Consider the following 19,750-nt stretch of genomic DNA (forward strand, 5'->3'; position numbering starts at 1 on the left):
CTTGGCAACGCATTCCAGTGCTTCACCACCCTCCTAGTGAAAAAGTTTTCCTAATATCCAACCTAAACCTCCCCCACTGCAACTTGAGACCATTACTCCTTGTTCTGTCATCTGCTACCACTGAGAACAGTCTAGATCCATCCTCTTTGGAACTCCCTTTCAGGTAGTTGAAAGCAGCTATCAAATCCCCCCTCATCTTCTCTTCTGCAGACTAAATAATCCCAGTTCCCTCAGCCTCTCCTCATAAGTCATGTGCTCCATCTCCTAATCATTTTTGTTGCCCTCTGCTGGACTCTTTCCAATTTTTCCACATCCTTCTTGTAGTGTGGGGCCCAAAACTGGACACAATACTCCAGATGAGGCCTCACCAATGCTGAATAGAGGGGAATGATCATGTCCGTCGATCTGCTGGCATTGCTCCTACTGATACAGCCCAAAATGCTGTTAGCCTTCTTGGCAACAAGGGCACACTGTTGACTCATATCCAGCTTCTCGTCCACTGTAATCCCTAGGTCCTTTTCTGCAGGACTGCTGCTGAGCCATTCTGTCCCTAGTCTGTAGCGGTGCATGGGATTCTTCATGGATTCTGCACTTGTCCTTGTTGAACCTCATCAGGTTTCTTTTTGCCCAATCCTCTAATTTGTCTAGGTCTCTCTGTATCCAATCCTACCCTCTAGCGTAACTACCACTCCTCCTTCTTGTCAACTGTTTGAAATGGGCTCATTACCACTACAAAAGTTATTTTTCTTCCCTTGGTAGCCTACAGTTAATTGAATTGTCTCGTTAGACTGAGCTCACACTTGGTAAGGCAACTCCCATCTTTTCATGTATTTATATCTGCTCCTGTATTTTCCACTCAATGCACCTGATGAAGTGGGTTCTAGCCCATGAAAGCTTATGCCCAAATAAATGTGTTAGTCTCTAAGGTACCACAAGCACTCCTTGTTGTGTTTGGAGTCATTGTAGATAGTTCTCTGAAAACATCCATTCAATGTACAGCAGCAGTCAAAAAAAGCTAATGGAATGTTAGGAACCATTAGGAAAGGGATAGCTAAAACAGGAAACATCATAATGCCACTATATAAAGCCATGGTATGCCCACAACTTGAATAGTGCTTGCAGTTCTGATCACCCCATCTCAAAAAAGATCTATTAGAACTGGAAAAGGTACAGAGAAGGGCAACCAAAATGATTAAGGGTATGGAACAGCTTCCATATGAGGAAAGATTCAAAAGATTGACAACTGTTCAGCTTGGAAAAGATGACTGTGGGGAGATATGGTAGAGGTCTATAAAATCATGAATGGTGTGGAGAAAGTGATTGTTACCTACCCCTTCACATAACACAAGAAACAAGAGTCACCCAATGAAATTAATAGGCAGCAGGTGTAACACAAACATAAAGAAGTACTTCTTCACACAACACGCAGTCAAGCTGTGTAATTTGTTGCCAGGGGATGTTGTGAAGGCCAAAATTATGCAATGTTTCAGGAAAGAATTAGATAAGTTTCTGCAGGATAGGTCCATCAATGACTATTAATCATGATGGTCAGGGATGCAACCCCAGGCTCGGAGTATCTCTAAACCTTTAACTACTAGAAGCTTGATGACAGAGGATGGACCATTGGTCTGACCCAGTATGGCCATTCTTTTGTTAAAATGAAAGCAGTACTTAACACTGTACATTTACATACTTTAACTGTTTTTCATTCCTTTTCTGGTTTCTTTAATGAAAGGCTATATTTTAATGGTGTTTATTGCCATGAAAATAAGCAGGCTGAGCTCTCTAAACCTCATACTCTGTTCACTGTTTAATCTTGCACTAGCACAGGGTTATCTTAAACCTCTGACTCTGGACTCATTTATTCCACTGAATTTAACACAACATCTATAAGTCACAGACAGCATGCAGGAAGAAATTCTCAGATTTCCAAATGTCTTTGAAGAGAAGATGAAATAGAGTTGCAGGAAATTAAAACATTTCAAAATTTGATTTTGTTCCAAATCAGAACAAAACCAATACAATTTTCCCACAAAGCAGAAATGTTTTAAAAAATGGGACAATCAAAATGTCCTGCTTTTATAAAAGTCAAAATATTTCATTCAGATGCAGCCTTTATTTTATAATTATAGTTATAAATAAAAATAATTTTGAAACTGTTATTAATATGAACTGTGACCATATAAATCATTGTTGCAACGAAAGGCCTCTAGTGGCACCAAATCTTGTAAAAGGAGGTCACGTAAGTTGTTCATGAAAAGGTTATGATTTCCTGGTTATAATTATGCTATCTGTAAGCATGTATCAGTTTTGTATTTAAAGATATAAGTATTGGCTGTATACTGTTTGTATTTCAAATTTGTGCTATGCTTCTGGGTGACACCCTAGAAAGTTTGTGTCAGCACTGCCTAGCCTGCTTGATGGGCCATTAAGGACCATCAGCTATACAGTTGACCCACTGAGAGAAGGCAGATACACCTTGTGACTCAGCAAGGCATGCAGGGACATGCCTGTGGACAGAACTCTAACATTTTTCCATGCAATGTGCTGGGTAGCTTGTTTTTTGAACAAAGGAAACACAGACTGCATGGCAAGAGACTATAAAAGGCAGCTGCATCTCCTCCTTTTTGTCTTCAATCCTGTTTCTTACGTCAGGAGGAACTTTGCTACAAACTGAAGCTCTGAATAAAGGACTGAATGACCCATCCAAGTTGTGGGTGTACTCCAGAGACTTGAGCCTGCAGTTTATTCCATCACTGCTACAAGAATGAACAAAGGACTTTGCCATTGCTTTATGTAATGGCTTACTTTCACCCATTCTAACTCTCATCTATATTTCTTTCTTTTTATGAATAAATCTTTAGATTTTAGATTCTAAAGGATTGGCAATGGTGTGATTTGTGGGTAAGATCTGACTTGTATATTGACCTGGGTCTAGGGCTTGGTCCTTTGGGATCAGAAGAACGTTTTTTCTTTTACTGGGGTATTGTTTTTCATAACCATTCATCCCCATAAGGAGTGGCCCTGGTGGTGATACTGAGAAACTGGAATGTCTGAGGGAATTGCTTGTATGACTTCTGGTTAGCCAGTGGGGTAAAACTGAAGTCCTCTCTGTTTGGCTGGTTTGGTGTGCCTTAATAACAAAGGACACACCTAGCTTTGGGCTGTGACTGCCCTGGTCTAAGCAATTTGTCCTGAATTGATACTCTCAGTTGTGTCCCACCAGAGTCTGCATCGTTACAGAAACCAAACGTAATTTTGAAACAAAAAATGTAAACATTCTATTCAACTTTATTGAACAGCAATTTGATATAAGAGGGCTCTTCAATCTAGCAAAGAAAGGTATGGTGGGATCCAAAGGCAGAAAGTTGAAGCTATAAAATTCAGACGAGATATAAGGTGTACATTTTAAACCACGAGGGTAATTAACTATTGAAACAACTGACCAAGGGCAGTAGTGGATTCTCCAGCACTGACAATTTTTAAATCAGGACTGGATGTTTGTCTAAAAAGATCTGCTGTAGTTCAAATGGGAAGTAACTCAGGGAAGTCCTATGGCCTGTCTTACCCAGGAGATCAGACTAACTGAACTTCTGGTCTTATCTATGAAATGCTTCATTCCAACATTTTTATACAGGGAAATTAATCAAAGTCAGTGTGCTCCCATCAAATGTTTCTGTCAGAGAATGTGCCTGCCCTGCATCACCCCCTGCTGGACATGTATGCCACTCAGGCACTTTCTGCCTCAGTTTCCCCTCACGCAGGTTCTCTCTCTCTCCTAGAGAGTCAGCTGGTTCAGTTCTCTCGTTGGATCAAACTAGAACTGACTAATGAATTGACCTTCAAAAAATAGCTAAATAATTGCCTGGATTTTCCAGAGTTCTTAGCATGTGCTTAGCTGAGCCCTTTTGAAAAGCCCCTTTGAAAACCTGCCTCTTACCTAGGTATCTAAATGGAGGCTGAACATCTTGGCTCATTTGTGGATGCTGAGCCCTTGAACATCTATCCCAAAGTGTCCAGTGCTAGGACTTCAAAGTTCAGACTGTTGTCTTAGAGGAATTAAAGTGGGTAAAAATGAAATTTGAGTTACTATTAGCATTGGAGTGAGTGTGTGAATGAGTTGCTGAAGATGTGTGGAACTGTGCTAATAACTGAAGCTACATCTAGACTTCTAGCTGGGGTTGATGCCCAGCCAAAGGCGACCTAGCTGTGCTGGCTCTGATTGCTAAAACAGCGATTAGCCACAGCAATGCAAGAGGGCTGGCTGCTGAGTACATGCCTAGTGTCTCGGATGGGCATGTACTAAGGGCGGCGTCTTTGTGCTACCACCACTACACCATATTTTTAGTGTGTTAGCTAGATCACAGCTGCTAATATACAGATGTCTCCTCAGGCTAGAATCACATCCCACCATGAAGGGTGGGTGTACCATGCCCTGTGTAACCTAGCTTCCATGAGGCTAAGCTGACTCATTCTTAGCCGAGAGCTCATGCAGTTAAAAATGAAAGAAATTCACTAAGCATTACAGTGCTGGTATGTCCTGTGCTCTTATGCAAACACAGGTACAATGGGGTCCCAATAAGCATGAAGGGTGGTGAAGCACTGGAATGAGTTACCTAGGGAGGCAGGGGGATCTCAAGCCTTAGAGGTTTTTAAGACCTGGCTTGACAAAGGCCTGGCTGGGATGATTTAGTTGGTGTTTGTCCTGCTGTGAGCAGGGGGTTGGACTAGATGACCTCCTGAGGTCTTGTCCAACCATAATCTTCTATGATTCTATGTAAGGCCTGTTAGGGGGCTTATTCCTTCACCCACTTACTTCCCTGGTCCTTCTCGCATGAACAGAGAGCAACAATACCCAAAGTCCAAAGGTGCAAACAATTCGATGTTTATTGGGGTGAACTTCCAGCAAGCACGATTCCAGTTTCCTTCCTTAGTATCCTCCTTCCCAGCTCTGACACCACAGAGCCTTACACCTGTGTCCCTGATCCCATTCCTACCCTTAGCCAAACATGATTCCATCTTCCTTACTCCCATTCCCTGTTCCCATTTCCCCCTTTAGCAAAACATGATTCCAATTTTCTTACCCCCATTCCCTGTTCCCATCTCCCCCTTTAGCAAAACATGATTCCAATTTTCTTACCCCCATTCCCTGTTCCCATCTCACACACCCACATGCCCACCCCCCATCACTTCCTCATTGACTACAGATTATATAGTAAAACTTGAGTTCTGCTTAGCTATACCTTAACCAATCATTTTCCTGAAATTTAACTAACCAATCCTAACATATTGTAACATGATTATGTAACCAATTATATCCCACCACCTCAATTAGTTTACACCCAGCAAAATTAATTATACAGCAGACAGGAACAATCACAGAACCAGACAGAGATTATACAGACAAACAACAGCAAAGTGGGAACTATAATGACAAAACAATACAGAAGTGAGGATTTCACATCCCAGCTATTGATAAGTGAGTTCTTGCCAGACAGGATGCTATCAAACTAAGTTTCCTTTTACATTTTCTAGGCACTTCCCTTTCTCTGGAGGTGATAGGAATACAATCCTGTCCTGATAGTGCCTAACAGCCCAATAGCACCTTATTTCAATGTGACTAGTTTGGAATGTGAGGATGTGACCGTTCGCTTCCCAGCTTATGGCTGCCTCTGCTGCTTAGCCAAAGGCCTTAGCCTAAGAACAGGGCCTCAGACTGTCACAGTAAGAGAAGGCCCTTACACCAGCAGACAGTGATTTTGATTCTTTCTTTTATACCTCTATCACTAGCCAAGTGATAAGAATACACCTAAATTCTCAGAGTACAGGCCTTTGCAGACAGGCCTGAATATCTATATCCTAACACTCCACCCCTTTTTTTTCTTTTTCTTTTGGGATCCTCCTGCCCAGGTATCCCTGGAAAAGCATAGGACATATGGCAACACATTTCCTGATAGGGCCAGGCATCAAGGTGGAAGGTGTCGATATTCCATTTGTCCCACTGCCCCTTGTGTAGTATAGTGCCCTGCACTTTCTCTCATACGGGCATACCACACCTATTCCAATTAGTGTTCCAGACTTCCCATTAGCTTGGGCCTGAGAAGGTTGGGTCCGGGTTGTCTAGTACACTGCAGGGTTTGGAGGGCTTATTACATTCCTAATAGGTTATCTCCCTATGCAACGTAACACAAGTACAGTTAACAATACAAAATCCACAGCAACACCGAGTCCTGACCACTGCAGTATGGTCCAACATCCGAGACACCCCCAAAATACTGCCTCTCCTCCTTTGATGGGGTCACGATCTTGTGTCCAGTTTCTGGCAGTTGCAACAAGCTGCTCCTTCAAGTTTTGTATGCTTTTGTCCATATCACAAGTCCATTGAATGTTCACAGAGAAATGGGATATTGTCCAAACCAGCTTGACCACTTGGTGTGGAATCAGGCAGTAAGCCCTGGCTTATTCACAGCAATAAGATTCACAGATCCATTTGTGCACCAAAGTCCATATAGCAGCATGTAGATGGGTATAGTTTGGTTATGGGCTGGTGTAATTGTGCCCCCAGTAATATGTACATTCCTAGCAAAACACCTTATACACAGTACACCTAATTGTCCACCCCTTGCATAGGCCATTGATCCCGCTCCTCTATAGTCATAGGAGAGGGGCACATCCAAACATCTTCTATTAATTTACACTATTTTACACACACCCCCATTGATTTCCAGTGAGCTCCTCCCCTTCTCATTATTTCCATAGGGCTTGTGGGGGCCACCTTAGTTGCCATTCCATTTCCAGGTATCACGGTAGCTATTACACAGGTGCTGGCCTCCTAGTTGAGAATTTGCATTCCCATACACACCTTCCCCCCCAAGGCCAGCCTTTGGAAGCCATCCCCCACCCACATCATGAGGTTTTCTGTTCATTAAAACACAACAATGCTAGCAACAAGACAAACACCACAGACAAACAACACAAAACATAGATCCATGGTATTCTGGGTTATTTTTCCCGCTGGCGCCAGCTTGCTTGTAGAGTGTCTGAAAAACAAAAGAAACAATTTCCTTCCCCATGGTGGGGACAGATTATTGCTTAATAATAATACCACTTTCTTTTACAAATGTCCTTGCTACTTGCAGGAAAAACAGAAGAATTACCTCCAGTCTGTCCTTATTTTGTTCTATAGTCAGGCTAGTGAATTACCTCACTCACTGGTCATTTATGAAATTTATGAGATGGTGTACCTCAGTTTCCCCTCTTGTACAACAGACCAAGTTTGCAATAGTTTCTCTGCTGTACCAAGCTTTAAGTTTATTCTCAGGTAATAGCTGAGACACAGCTTCAGATTTTAGCACTGTACACACACACACACACACACACACACACCCCTTAAGGTTAACCTGTCCCCCTTATTTTCAGGCTTGACTTGTTTTTTTTTCACCTCCCTTTCCTGAAGGGCCATAATCTGAGTCTTCTAGTAGCTTGTTTGCTGACTGGATGTATTCATTATTTGCAGCTCCTTTGTGCCCATCAGCTAGGTAATTTGCATTTACACACAGAGGCTTACTAGCTTGCTTTTGGATCCAAAGCTGTTAGCAGCTCAGACACTGTCTTAAAAGGGAAGCATTTTACTTCCACCAGAGTTCTGATTACTTTCCACTTTCATCTCCTGCTCCAAAACACAGCGATCTGAAAAAGAAAGCACAACCTATTGTGGCTCCTTTTGGAGCCCTATTAGGATTTTAATGAAGTACCATGTTTTATTTGCATTTCTTTTACTCCTTTTCCAATATACACTGCACATGTCCTGGGAAAATGCAAATTCCTTCCATATAGTTTAACCTCCATAACATCATATTAGCCAAATTAATTTTACACAAGGTATAACTGCCTCCCCCATGCCTACAGAGTTTTCATGCAGAACCCACCAAAGCAACAATCTGATCCCCCAGAGCCATCCCAAGGTTCAGTGTTCCCATCATTCCTCCCCTTTTCCTTTTCTTTTACCTGTGCACACATACACACAAAATTCTGTTTTGCCTAACATCCCTTGCACTGTAATTACTCTTTTTACATAACTTTTTACATAACTGTACCCCGATTACACTTCCATCTTGTACAACTAGACACAACCAGGGGCAGCCAAGTTAAGTTCCAAAAGAAACCTCTTCCATCCTTTAGTGATTTTGATTACATTACCCAATAGTCAAATAATTTTGCTCAGATTCTCTCTCTACCTGCTGCCTGCAGCAGTCCCTTATAGACCATTTCTGTGGGAAAAGGGCCCATTTTCCCTCAGAATAGCTATAAAGGCTTCTGTGGACAGAAGCATAGTGGTGATAGTAGCCACTCTACCTGACCCCCTTGGATAATTTAATTACCAAGTTTCCATCCAATGTGACTGCACAGAGTTGCACATACAGTTACATGTATATAACTGGGTTTTATCATTAAACAAAAACTTCCTTCTTGACATCTCACATAAGTATCCAAAGTACCCTCCATTAAAACTTCAGAAAAACAAAAGAGTGTGGAAAGGCAGGTTGCACTTTGAAACTTTTATTTTATTTTTTTTCCCTCCACTCCCCCAGGACCAAGTCTCAGATCCAGTCTCTAAAGGTGGTCTGTTAACTCTGCTTTTGACCTTAAACCCTTTTGTGCCAAATCATCTTTCACTACCCCTAACTAATTTACAACCCTTCAGCAGCCCTTGCTGAAGCAGCACCAAACTTGAAAGATTTCTGGCAGCTTCCCATAATGCTGCCCTTACTTCAAACCTCTCAAGCAGACTGAAGTGCCTCTTTTCCCTGGGAGGCATTCAGTCCCGATGGGCAGGGACCTTCTTCCCCTACCCATATACCAAGGAGGGTGGGCTCCTCAGCCACACCCATACCTCTGGGTCCCCTAACACTTCCTCCATTTCCTTTTTAATCTTATCCCAGGTTGACCCCTGTACCTGGTATGGGCCCTGGTCCTCCCTTATCCATTTATCCAAAAAATCCTTTACCCTGGCTTGCCAGAACCCGCAACTACCATCACGAGAGTTCGCGATACCCCCTCCAAGCAGCTGCGCGGACTGTTGGGGAGGGGGACTTACAGGCTGCCACTCACCTATCCAATGCGATGCATCCGAGTCACGGCACCAAGATGTTAGGGGGCTTATTCCTTCACCCACTTACTTCCCTGGTCCTTCTCGCATGAACAGAGAGCAACAATACCCAAAGTCCAAAGGTGCAAACAATTCGATGTTTATTGGGGTGAACTTCCAGCAAGCACGATTCCAGTTTCCTTCCTTAGTATCCTCCTTCCCAGCTCTGACACCACAGAGCCTTACACCTGTGTCCCTGATCCCATTCCTACCCTTAGCCAAACATGATTCCATCTTCCTTACTCCCATTCCCTGTTCCCATTTCCCCCTTTAGCAAAACATGATTCCAATTTTCTTACCCCCATTCCCTGTTCCCATCTCCCCCTTTAGCAAAACATGATTCCAATTTTCTTACCCCCATTCCCTGTTCCCATCTCACACACCCACATGCCCACCCCCCATCACTTCCTCATTGACTACAGATTATATAGTAAAACTTGAGTTCTGCTTAGCTATACCTTAACCAATCATTTTCCTGAAATTTAACTAACCAATCCTAACATATTGTAACATGATTATGTAACCAATTATATCCCACCACCTCAATTAGTTTACACCCAGCAAAATTAATTATACAGCAGACAGGAACAATCACAGAACCAGACAGAGATTATACAGACAAACAACAGCAAAGTGGGAACTATAATGACAAAACAATACAGAAGTGAGGATTTCACATCCCAGCTATTGATAAGTGAGTTCTTGCCAGACAGGATGCTATCAAACTAAGTTTCCTTTTACATTTTCTAGGCACTTCCCTTTCTCTGGAGGTGATAGGAATACAATCCTGTCCTGATAGTGCCTAACAGCCCAATAGCACCTTATTTCAATGTGACTAGTTTGGAATGTGAGGATGTGACCGTTCGCTTCCCAGCTTATGGCTGCCTCTGCTGCTTAGCCAAAGGCCTTAGCCTAAGAACAGGGCCTCAGACTGTCACAGTAAGAGAAGGCCCTTACACCAGCAGACAGTGATTTTGATTCTTTCTTTTATACCTCTATCACTAGCCAAGTGATAAGAATACACCTAAATTCTCAGAGTACAGGCCTTTGCAGACAGGCCTGAATATCTATATCCTAACAAGGCCTAGCTCCATATACTCACTGACTGCTCTGATTAGTCTCTGGTGGCTTCTAAAACACTGCAAGAGGGATCAAAAAGGGATATAACCCACAGTTGCTGACTTTTCAAAGTGTTGGGTGGTGCTTGACCCCCCTGCACCTCCCCAGGCCCTGCTGCCACTCCACCCCTTCCCCAAAGGCCCCACCCTGCCTCTTCCCGCCCCGCCCCCACCTCACCTCTTCCTGTCCCCGCTCCACCCTCTCCCCCAGGCACACCACATCCTTGCTCCTCCCCAGTCCCTCCCAGCCTCCTATATGCCAGGAAACAGCTGTTTTATGAGAGGCGCTGGGAGGGACGGGGAGGTGCTGATCTGCAGGGACTGCCAGAGGGTGGGAGGCACTGTGGGGGTGAGGGGAAGCTGATGGGGGGCTGCCGGTGGGTGCTCCACACCTACCATTTTTCCCCCATGCGTGCTCCAGGGCTGGAGTCGGCGCCTATGATATGATCTTATCCCTTCTGCCCGTCAGAGTTGGCAGCAACAAGGGCACGGCTCAGTATCTAAGGGTTCCATTCTAATAACACAATGCAAAACCAGCTTGATCCCCCACCCAGTGACCTGGGACAAATATATATCACCCCCTCTGGGCGCCTCTAAGAGGCAATACTTCCCCTCTCGCAAGCACAGAGTCTGAGTGTAGCAAAAGCCTTTCTGAGAGAAACAATGAGAAACACAGAGAGAAACAATGTGGCATTATGTTGAGGAAACACCACCAACAGGATTCATAACACAACCCATGAGCAAAACCCATCCCAAGCAAATTGGGCCGTGTTCTTTCCCTTTGGTTCTTGAATCTAGCAACCCAAAAGTTACGTAAAGTCCCAAAAGTCCAACAACCCAAAAGTCTCTGTCCCTGGTCAGTGCACCCCCAGAGTTCGAAAGTTTATCTGCAGAGTTTTACCTCCCAATCTGGGTGGAAATGGGAGGGTTAAAGGGCACCTTACATGGTCTAAAGCCAATTGCCCCACCTCTCCATGGGGCTCCGCTCCACTCTGTCCTACGAATCGCTCTGCTCTGCCATCCTCCCCATGAGCTGCTCCACCCATCCTGCGCCACTCCACTCTGCCAGCCACCCCACTCATCCCATGAACTGCTCCACAATATATCTTCAGCCCCCCCTTAACACATCACTCAGTGATTTTAGCTCTCTTGTGATTTCAGCTTGTAATAGGAGATCCTCAGTGCTGGCACACCATTGGCCCAAAGTGACTTCAGCTCAGCAGCCAGTAACTAGACTCCTACTAGAATCAAAATTAGCTCTGATATCTTACAAGGGAGAGGAGCAATTGGCATGCAAGGCCCTCACCAGAGGGGCCCATACCACCAGATATTAATACCTGTCCCCAGCCTCTCTCAATTCACTGAGTTTTGGAACCCATGTTCCTTGCCTAGCAAGTGCTACTTAGTTAATGGTGAGTCCCTCCATCATAACAAAAGGCCAAGTACAGTTCCACTGTCCTTGATTCACATAATCAGGATAACAACAACTTATTCTTCCTGCCCCAATAACAGAGACACTGAGGATCCCACAGCAGCCAAAGTGACCATTTGGGCAGCTATGAGCTCATGCTAGGTGGGGTGGGTCTACCTATGCAAATGAGATCAGTCCCTGAAGTTCTTTTCCACAACTTGCCACAACTCACCACCAGATGTCAGGGTGGAGCTCATCTTGACTCTGCTTACACCTAGACAGGACAAATGCTCAGGAATGTTTTCTTTTTAGCTGCAATGGATTTAGGCCTGGGGTTATTTTCAGGGCTGGGATGCTGAAGCATAAGGGATTGTGTTGTGGGGAACTTTATAACTAACCTCTTTTTTGTTGGAAAAATGCTAATTCATCAAAACTGAAATTGGGGTTGGTTTCACTGAACTGCCTGTTTAAAAAAAAATTTAGAAAAATAAGAAATATTTTTTAAACTGTTTCATTTTTCAGTTCAAAACCTGTTTTCATTTTTATATTTATGTTATTTGATATGTATTTGATATTTATGTTAGTTAAAAAACCGTACAAATATTAGCCAAAATCAAAATGTAATACTTTAAAATGATCAAAACAAGATTTTCAATTGACCCAATTTTTTTTTTGAGACAAATTTTCAAGTGTTTCGCTTTGTCCCAAATCAGGATGGGAAAAAATGTTAAAATCTCAAAAATTCTGTTGGGATGGGAAAATTGTTTCCTGCCCAGTTCTAAATTTGTGGGCAAAAATCCACATTGCATATGTCTGAGCAGCTCTGTTTTGTTTTGTTTTTTTCCTGTCTGCAATCCTGAGGCTCCATGGAATATGGATTAATGAAGAAAAGGGGCAGAGCTGACCAAAATAGGGAGGAAACAAAAGGTAAAAATATACCGATGGGGAAGGAGGGAAAGAATTTGTTTAAGACCAATACACCTTCCCAGCAACCATGAGAAATGTTGCACTCAGCTCCCATCCCAGTAGTTCGGGTGGAAATTCTTCCACAGATGAGACATGATTCTCTTGATTAATTCTCTTGAATGTTCCAGAATGATTCTATATCAGAGAAGGACTGGATTCAAACTGAGAACTTTGTCTCCTTCAGTCCTTCCTGCAGGACCATGATGGGAGATAAATTCTTCTCTCTCTCCTTTCCCAACATTCTGTGGAGCAAGGAGGCTCCAGGGACATCGTAAAAAAGTCAGCCTACTCCCATCTCATTGAAAGAAGATACTATGAGAAGGTGGCGATGGGGGAGGAGGGTCACTGCCTTCTTAATTCTTCATTTCCAGACTGCGTTATTGCTAACTCGCTATTATCTGAGCTCTAGGGGGAAGGTTGCAGGGAGGAGGGGAGCAGAGAGATAATTGTGGGACAAAAATAGCAGCTGCCGTGCAAGCAAAGCATCCTGCGATGTCCCTTTAATTGAGGGCTGAATTCAGCAGTTTCTATACATTGAAGAGAACATATTCAGCACACTGAGCCATCTGAGCCACAGACTCTGTTCCACAGGTATGATTTAATGTGGAACAAGAATTAAATGACAAGGAAGTCGTGTATGAGAAACTCAGTAAGGCCAAATTCACTATCACTGGTATTAATGGGTTTACTACAGGAATCCATTTAGCCCACTATGCTCCAGTAGCTAAACCCAGACTGACTCTCACACTCTGAATACCATAGAACTGGTACAAATGGCAGGGATAAACTGTTATGAAATTGCACAAATAGGGAGGCTGTATTTCTACAACCATTAGCCCAAATCCTTGATTTCTATGTTGCACATTAACCATTTGGGTGGATCAGCATGATATTTAATTTACATTAAAGCAGCCTGAGATGAAGGGAGTGCAAAATTAACTTGACTTGATTTACAGCATAGAAGCTGGAACGAATGGGACCTTTGCAACCCTGGCCTGATGCCCCATCAGAAAAAAAAAAACGAGGGTAGGGATTAGGCAGGGAGGATAATAGTTTAGAGCCAAGTCACTTACCCAACAAAGAAATGCAACAGCCATCTCTGAAATACATGCCTATCATGTGGCATTGGTCTTTCATACCAAGCAAGCTCCTTGTCATTTGCAGTTATTAAAAAAGCCCATGACGCTTTTTGCAAAAGTTGGATAGCCCAAGTATCATGGCTAACCCCCAGCTGGTGCAATTAATGACATTCTGTCTCCCAGCGTTCTCACCTGAGGCTTCAGTTGGTTGCAGTATTCTTCACCTCCTCTCCGAACCACCCCCTAAAAAACCCCCAAACTGTTATATGTTGTTATGTGTTCTGCTAAACAGCTGCATTGCTCCACCTCAGAAGTAGCTCCATTTCAGTGTTGGGTGACACTATTCCTTCTAATCCCTTTTTCACCTCACAGAGCTTTATTGTGAGGCTTAATTGGCTAATGTTTGTAAAGTGCTTTGAGATCCTCAGGCAAACTGTTATAGAACAGAATAGCATTATTGTTGTGGTGGGGTTTTTTAAAGTATTTTTCATTGAGAATGTAGAGTTCTGCAAAATATCAATGACTGCAGTTTTAACGTGGATCCAAACAGAACTGGGAGTCAGGCCCCCTGGGTTACAGTCCCAGTTCTGCCACTTACCTGCTGTGTGATCTTCAGCAAGTCACCTTTCCTCTCCATGACTCAGTTTCCCCTCCCACAGTTTATCTAGACTATAAGCTCTTTGGGGCAGGGACAGCGTGGAGGAAAAATTCAGTGGACCCAAGTAGGCCTAAAACTTTGGTCAAGCTAACTGTGTATATGAAGCATAAGAAGAGTGTGGAAAATTCATTGAAGAACAATTGCAAACAGCACAGCTTAAGAAATGTAACCATAACCTCTAGAAGTTAGAAAAAACCATTAACTGCAAGGAAAACACTTGTCAATAACAGGAAAAGCTTGTTTTTGCTAAACTCCAAATAAGGCAGAGCTACTGTTGAAGCTTGCACTATATGTCAAATAAGGAAAATGCTGTTGAAGAAAGTGGGTTTGACAAACCGTGGTTTTCAGCAAGATAAGCTCCTGTATTTCTTTTTATGGCAGAGCAGCTCCAGCTGACTCTCCCTGTATTTGCATGCTTGAATAAAGGGACCTCAGGTTTGTTCTGATCCAAACACAATGTGTGGTTAATTTTTCCACGACAATCTTGGTGCCGTGACTCAGTGACCCCTGAGAGCTGGAGGACTGCGAGCTGTTCCCCACGAGACCCTTGGCCCATCTGAAAAGGTGAAAGACCTTTTGAAATCTCTATATTGGGTTTCTGGTGGAGGACCACCCAGAGGCTCTGGGTTTGGGTGAGTTGCATGCTCTATTCAGACTTCTGCTGCCGGACATGCCTGACACCCTTGGGATGGGTCAGAGTCCCATCCAGGTTTGGGTTCCCAGGGAAGAGCTACTAAGGGTGGCTGGGCAGGTCGTGGATAGACCTGGTTCTGTGTGCCAGTGTGAAAGTGAAGGCCGGTAGACCTGTGTGAGTGAGAGTCACAGGAAGACACCCAGAGCGCCTTGTGAAGCTCATGACCAGTGAGGGGCCTGTCTGGGTCTAGGAGTGTGTGATCCCATCCCTTCCGTCCTTGGACAGTCTGTTTCCATACCCTCTTTCCTCCCCTGTCTCTGGTTCCCGCCTGAAGGCGGTTTGAAAAGCCACTGACTGGTCTGATCACCTCACCCAAAGCGACAGAGTACGTGGTGCCAGCCAACACTCTTTGCTAAAGGGGGGCTGTAAGACAGTTGTGGAGGCCCTAAACAAACCTTCCCTGTGTGAGTGGGATGAGTGAAAGATCCGTAGGGATTCTAGGAGACGGGGGTCCAAAAGGGATTCCTGCACTCACCAGCTAAAATGGGGGCCGGTGAGTCGAAAAGGATCACCGTCCTGCCAAAAGGCACACACTAGTTCTCTTGCAAGTTTCTGGAAAATTGGAATTGGTATACCAGGGATAGGGATAATTTAAAGTTATGGTTTCCCTTAGGGGGAAAGTTTTGACCTTGACAAGATTGTGCACCTCAGAAGTGCGCTTCTGGTCAATGACAGTGTGAGGCATATTTCTATTGGCATGAAGAAACAGAAGAAAAAAAATGGCTCTGTGAATCTCATATAAGGAGTCTCAAGGACTCCCAGGAGAAACTTTCAACACAATTAAAAGAGATAAAAAGAAAATTGGCAAAGAATTTAAATCCAACTAAGCCGGCGAGAAATATGAAGCAACAGAAGCCCCTTACATTCACCCCTCAGACAGTGACTCCCCATACTGAGAAAACGTTCCCCTTGCGCCAATTCCTGGGCATTGGTGCTTCAGGTCATGAGACCTCTGTGTATGCACATGCACCTTGGTCTCCTACAAAATTGTATAATTTACCTAAAAATTTTCCAAAAATAAGAGAGGACCCTGTTAAATTCAAAGAGGAATTGCAAATGGTTATAAACTATTATAACCCTACATGGGCAGATTTAAACCAGCTTCTATGAGGGGTCATGCCTAGGGAAACACTGAGTTGCCTTTGTGAAGAAGCTCAGTGGCCCAAGCAAAATCCAGGCCATAACCAGAGAAAGTTAAATAAAATCAGAAAGAAGCTGTTAAATAAAATTCTCACAGTCTGCCCAAAGAAAGCTGTCTGGAGCAAAAATTAACACCTGTAAACAAAGTAAAAATAAGAATTTAAATAAAACCCAAATACTCTCACCGCCACATTAAAACTATGTTAATGACCTTCCAGTTCCAGAACATACAGGAACCCCGTAATAGCTGCCCACTGCAGGTGAAGAAGGGGAAGGCCAAACCAAGGTCCCCACCATCCACCTCTCCTAGGGACCCAGTGATGGCGCATGTTACTATTACAAGCAAATGGGCCATTGGATACAGTAAATGTCCCTACCTCCCTGGTCGATCCAAAAGCAGTAGTGGTGGGCAACACTCTTATTCCCCACCCCGTCTCTTCACCTCTGTCCGTTTCCATCGGTCCTTTGTTCGACTGTCATGCTTTCCTCCTAAGCCCTTTTTCACCTGCTAACCTTTTGGGAAAAGACTTGGTGTGTAAATTAAATTGTATAATCTGCTGTATCCCAAATAGTGTGAATCTGGACGTGCCTGATCTCGCTCACAATGAGGTCCTGGCAGTTTACAGGGGAAGACCAACCCCTGCCCTTCCTCACTGCATCAGGAACTGCTGGCTAAGGTCTCTCCCTCCTTGTAAGCCTTGTGAGCCGATCATGCCAACCAGGTTGGGTGCATTGGGTCTGCCCAACCCATTACAATTCACCTAAACCCCTTCCCGAGGTGCAGCAGTACCCTGTATCAAAACAGGCCAAGGAAAAATCCAACCTGTTCTTACCTCCTGCATTCAGCAAGGAGCCATTTTTCGTATGGTCAGTGAGTGTAACTCCCCCATTTTACCATGCTGTTCATGCTACTGTTCTCCCTACCTTTCCTGTTGTCCCTAGCCCTGCCACCATCCTTTCCTGCAAAGCACCAGTGCTGAGGGGTTGTTACCGCCTCAAATAAGGGAAAGGTTGTATTAAGTCTGGACACAGAGGATTAAGGTTTTTGTTAAGTAAAATGCATCTAAATATAAGGAATAAATGTGTGTGTGTATGTAAATAGGTGTGTATAAATAAATAAAAGGGGGGTTAGTCAAAAAAGCCCACCCTCCTTGCTAAATTGGTAGTGAAACAATGCCTGTGCCCATGGAAAGAAATAATGCAACAACAACAAAAAAAGGATTGGGCCCAGACAAGCAGGCAACAGCAGTCTGAAAAAGTTAAAAGAAAAAAAGTAAGGTTAACTCTGTAGTTACTGGAGGAAATTAAGCAGTGAAACTTTGTACAAATGTTAAAAGAAAGTGTTATAAAAAGAAAATTCTTGGTTTCTTTGCAGTCATTCCTTTGGAGAAAGGACATTTCTCTGTAAGAATTTCTGTAAATAATCCAGGCAAAAGGTTATTTAAGTAAAATCATTTAACTATGAACAAGTTAGGCAAATTAGCTAAAAAACACTCCTGGTGTGTACAATCTTTGTTTTATAAGTTTAAAATAAATTAGTGTTGTTTTAAAATTGTAAAATAAAAAAAATACTTTTGCCAAACAAAATAAACTAGTGTCGTTTAATTTTGGTATTTAGCATTTAATCCTTAAAAGTGACTTAATACTTTACAAGATTTAAAATGTTTTTAAATAAAGACCAAAGTTGTGGCTGCAGCAGGGCAGTCAAAGCCAGGAAAATGAAAAAAGATTTTAAATCGGTTTTGGTAACAAATAGCAAATAAAAGCCGTAGTCAGTGCCGAACACTAAGTCTTAAGGTGGCTCTGTGTAATCAACTGTCACTTTGCCAAAGAAAAGCCAAAACTGGGTTGTGTTTTCCTTTTCAAATCAATGTGTGTTTAAAAGCAAAAGTTAAAAGTTAGAAGTTAATTGTGTCCTTTTAAGACAAAGCCTCTAAGCGGCTGATGGCTTGCTTTTGGTTCAAAGTTAAGAATTGGTTAGTCTCTAAGGTGCCACAAGTACTCCTTTTCTTTTTTTAAAGTTAAGAATGTCTGTGTTAATGCAAATCACCTAAATAATAAAAATAGAAGCCATTGAAACCTAACCTGCCTATAAAACAAATACAGGAAAATATGGGGAGTAATTCCTCAGTATTGCCTTCAATCAGCAAGGGTATTTGTAAAAAATAAAAAAAATAAAATAAAAAATATCTTAAGCAATACTGCCAACAGTGTGTAATCTGCCAGCAACATAGTGTTGGTAAAGCTGTCAACGTTAGGCAGGCAGCACATCCCCCTTCCTGGGGACCTTTTGTAAATATTCAAATTGATTTTATTTAAATGTCTAAATGTTGTAATTATAAGTGTGTTAGTTTTAGTTGATGTATTTTCCAACTGGGTTGAGGCCTTTCCCTGTAAAAAGGCAGATGCCAAAGCTGTTGTAAAACTTTGTTTAAGGATTTTGTACCACAATTTAGCATACCTGTGAGTAGCAACAATGATAGTGGACCCAATTTTATTGGACAAATTATAAAAAGTTATGTGCAGCTTTACAGATCCAACACAATCTCCACCACCCACAGTCCGCCAGGACAGTAAAACGTCAAAATGGGATTTTGAAAAATAAACTGGCCAAGATCTGTGCTAAAACAAATGTACAGTGGCCAAATGCCCTCCCATGAGCATTAATGAATATGAGGGCCACTACCAATCGACAGATTGGGAGTGGCCCTCATGAAATTCTAACAGGGCACCTGATGTGACTACTGGCTGCGCCCCCACTGGCCCTGGCTCAGATGGACAGTCATTTAATGGATGACAATGCATAATTATTGTCAGGCACTAACAAAATGTGTTAGGTCTTTTTATATACAGCAGCCCTGCCACTCGCTGAAACCAGGAGACTGGATCTACATAGAGGTCCATCAGCGAGGAACAACCCTGGCCCCATGCTGAAAGACCCTTATCAAGTCCTGTTAATTAGCAACACTGCTGTGAAGTGCCAAGAATTGACTACCTGCCCATGTTTCTCACTGTAATGGCTCTCCAACTGATGATCGGTCTATCTTTCCTTCTGGTATTGTTACTCCTTCTGGACAGCAGGAGTAAAGGACAAGGTGAAAAGCTGGTAACCTCTCCCTTATCCACTGACAGAACTAATGTGCATTTGGACTTTGCTAGAAAAAACCAAATCATTACAGGGTGATGTGCTAGTAACCTCTCCCCTGCATAATGCTAAACCACGGCTGTTCCAAGAAAGAAGAAGGAACACTCGCTCTGCTGAAACCACCGAAGTCCAGGAATTTCCTGACTACAAAAGACATTAAGAATGGGTCCTGGTGGAAAAGACAAAAGTATTGTTAATTGGCAGGGAGGGAATTGTGGGGACCACGCTTGGAAATGTGGAGTTAAATGGTGGGGTAGGTTTTTGTTTTTTTTTCCAGGGGCTGGGCTCTGTGCCTACCATCAAAATGCACTGCCCTCCCTAATTGGCTTCAGGAAAATGAATATCAAAACACCTTGCTGCCACAGACATTACTCCCACCATTCCCTCCACC

General features: G+C 43.1%; 1 protein-coding gene and 1 long non-coding RNA gene across 2 annotated transcripts in view; both read right to left on the reverse strand.

Moving 5' to 3' along the window:
* The window catches only part of TBC1D21 (TBC1 domain family member 21), a 133,140-nt gene that overhangs the window by 70,276 nt on the left and 43,114 nt on the right, over positions 1 to 19,750 (reverse strand). The window lies entirely within an intron of this gene.
* On the reverse strand, positions 4,864 to 10,352 carry LOC311527800. The gene is made up of 2 exons (XR_014713452.1): positions 9,112 to 10,352; positions 4,864 to 7,040 (listed from the first exon to the last, which is right to left on the reverse strand). It is a non-coding gene; the product is annotated as an uncharacterized lncRNA (long non-coding RNA).

Source organism: Lepidochelys olivacea, assembly GCF_965140295.1.
Source record: "Lepidochelys olivacea isolate rLepOli2 genome assembly, chromosome: 10".
NCBI classification, from domain to species: domain Eukaryota; kingdom Metazoa; phylum Chordata; order Testudines; family Cheloniidae; genus Lepidochelys; species Lepidochelys olivacea.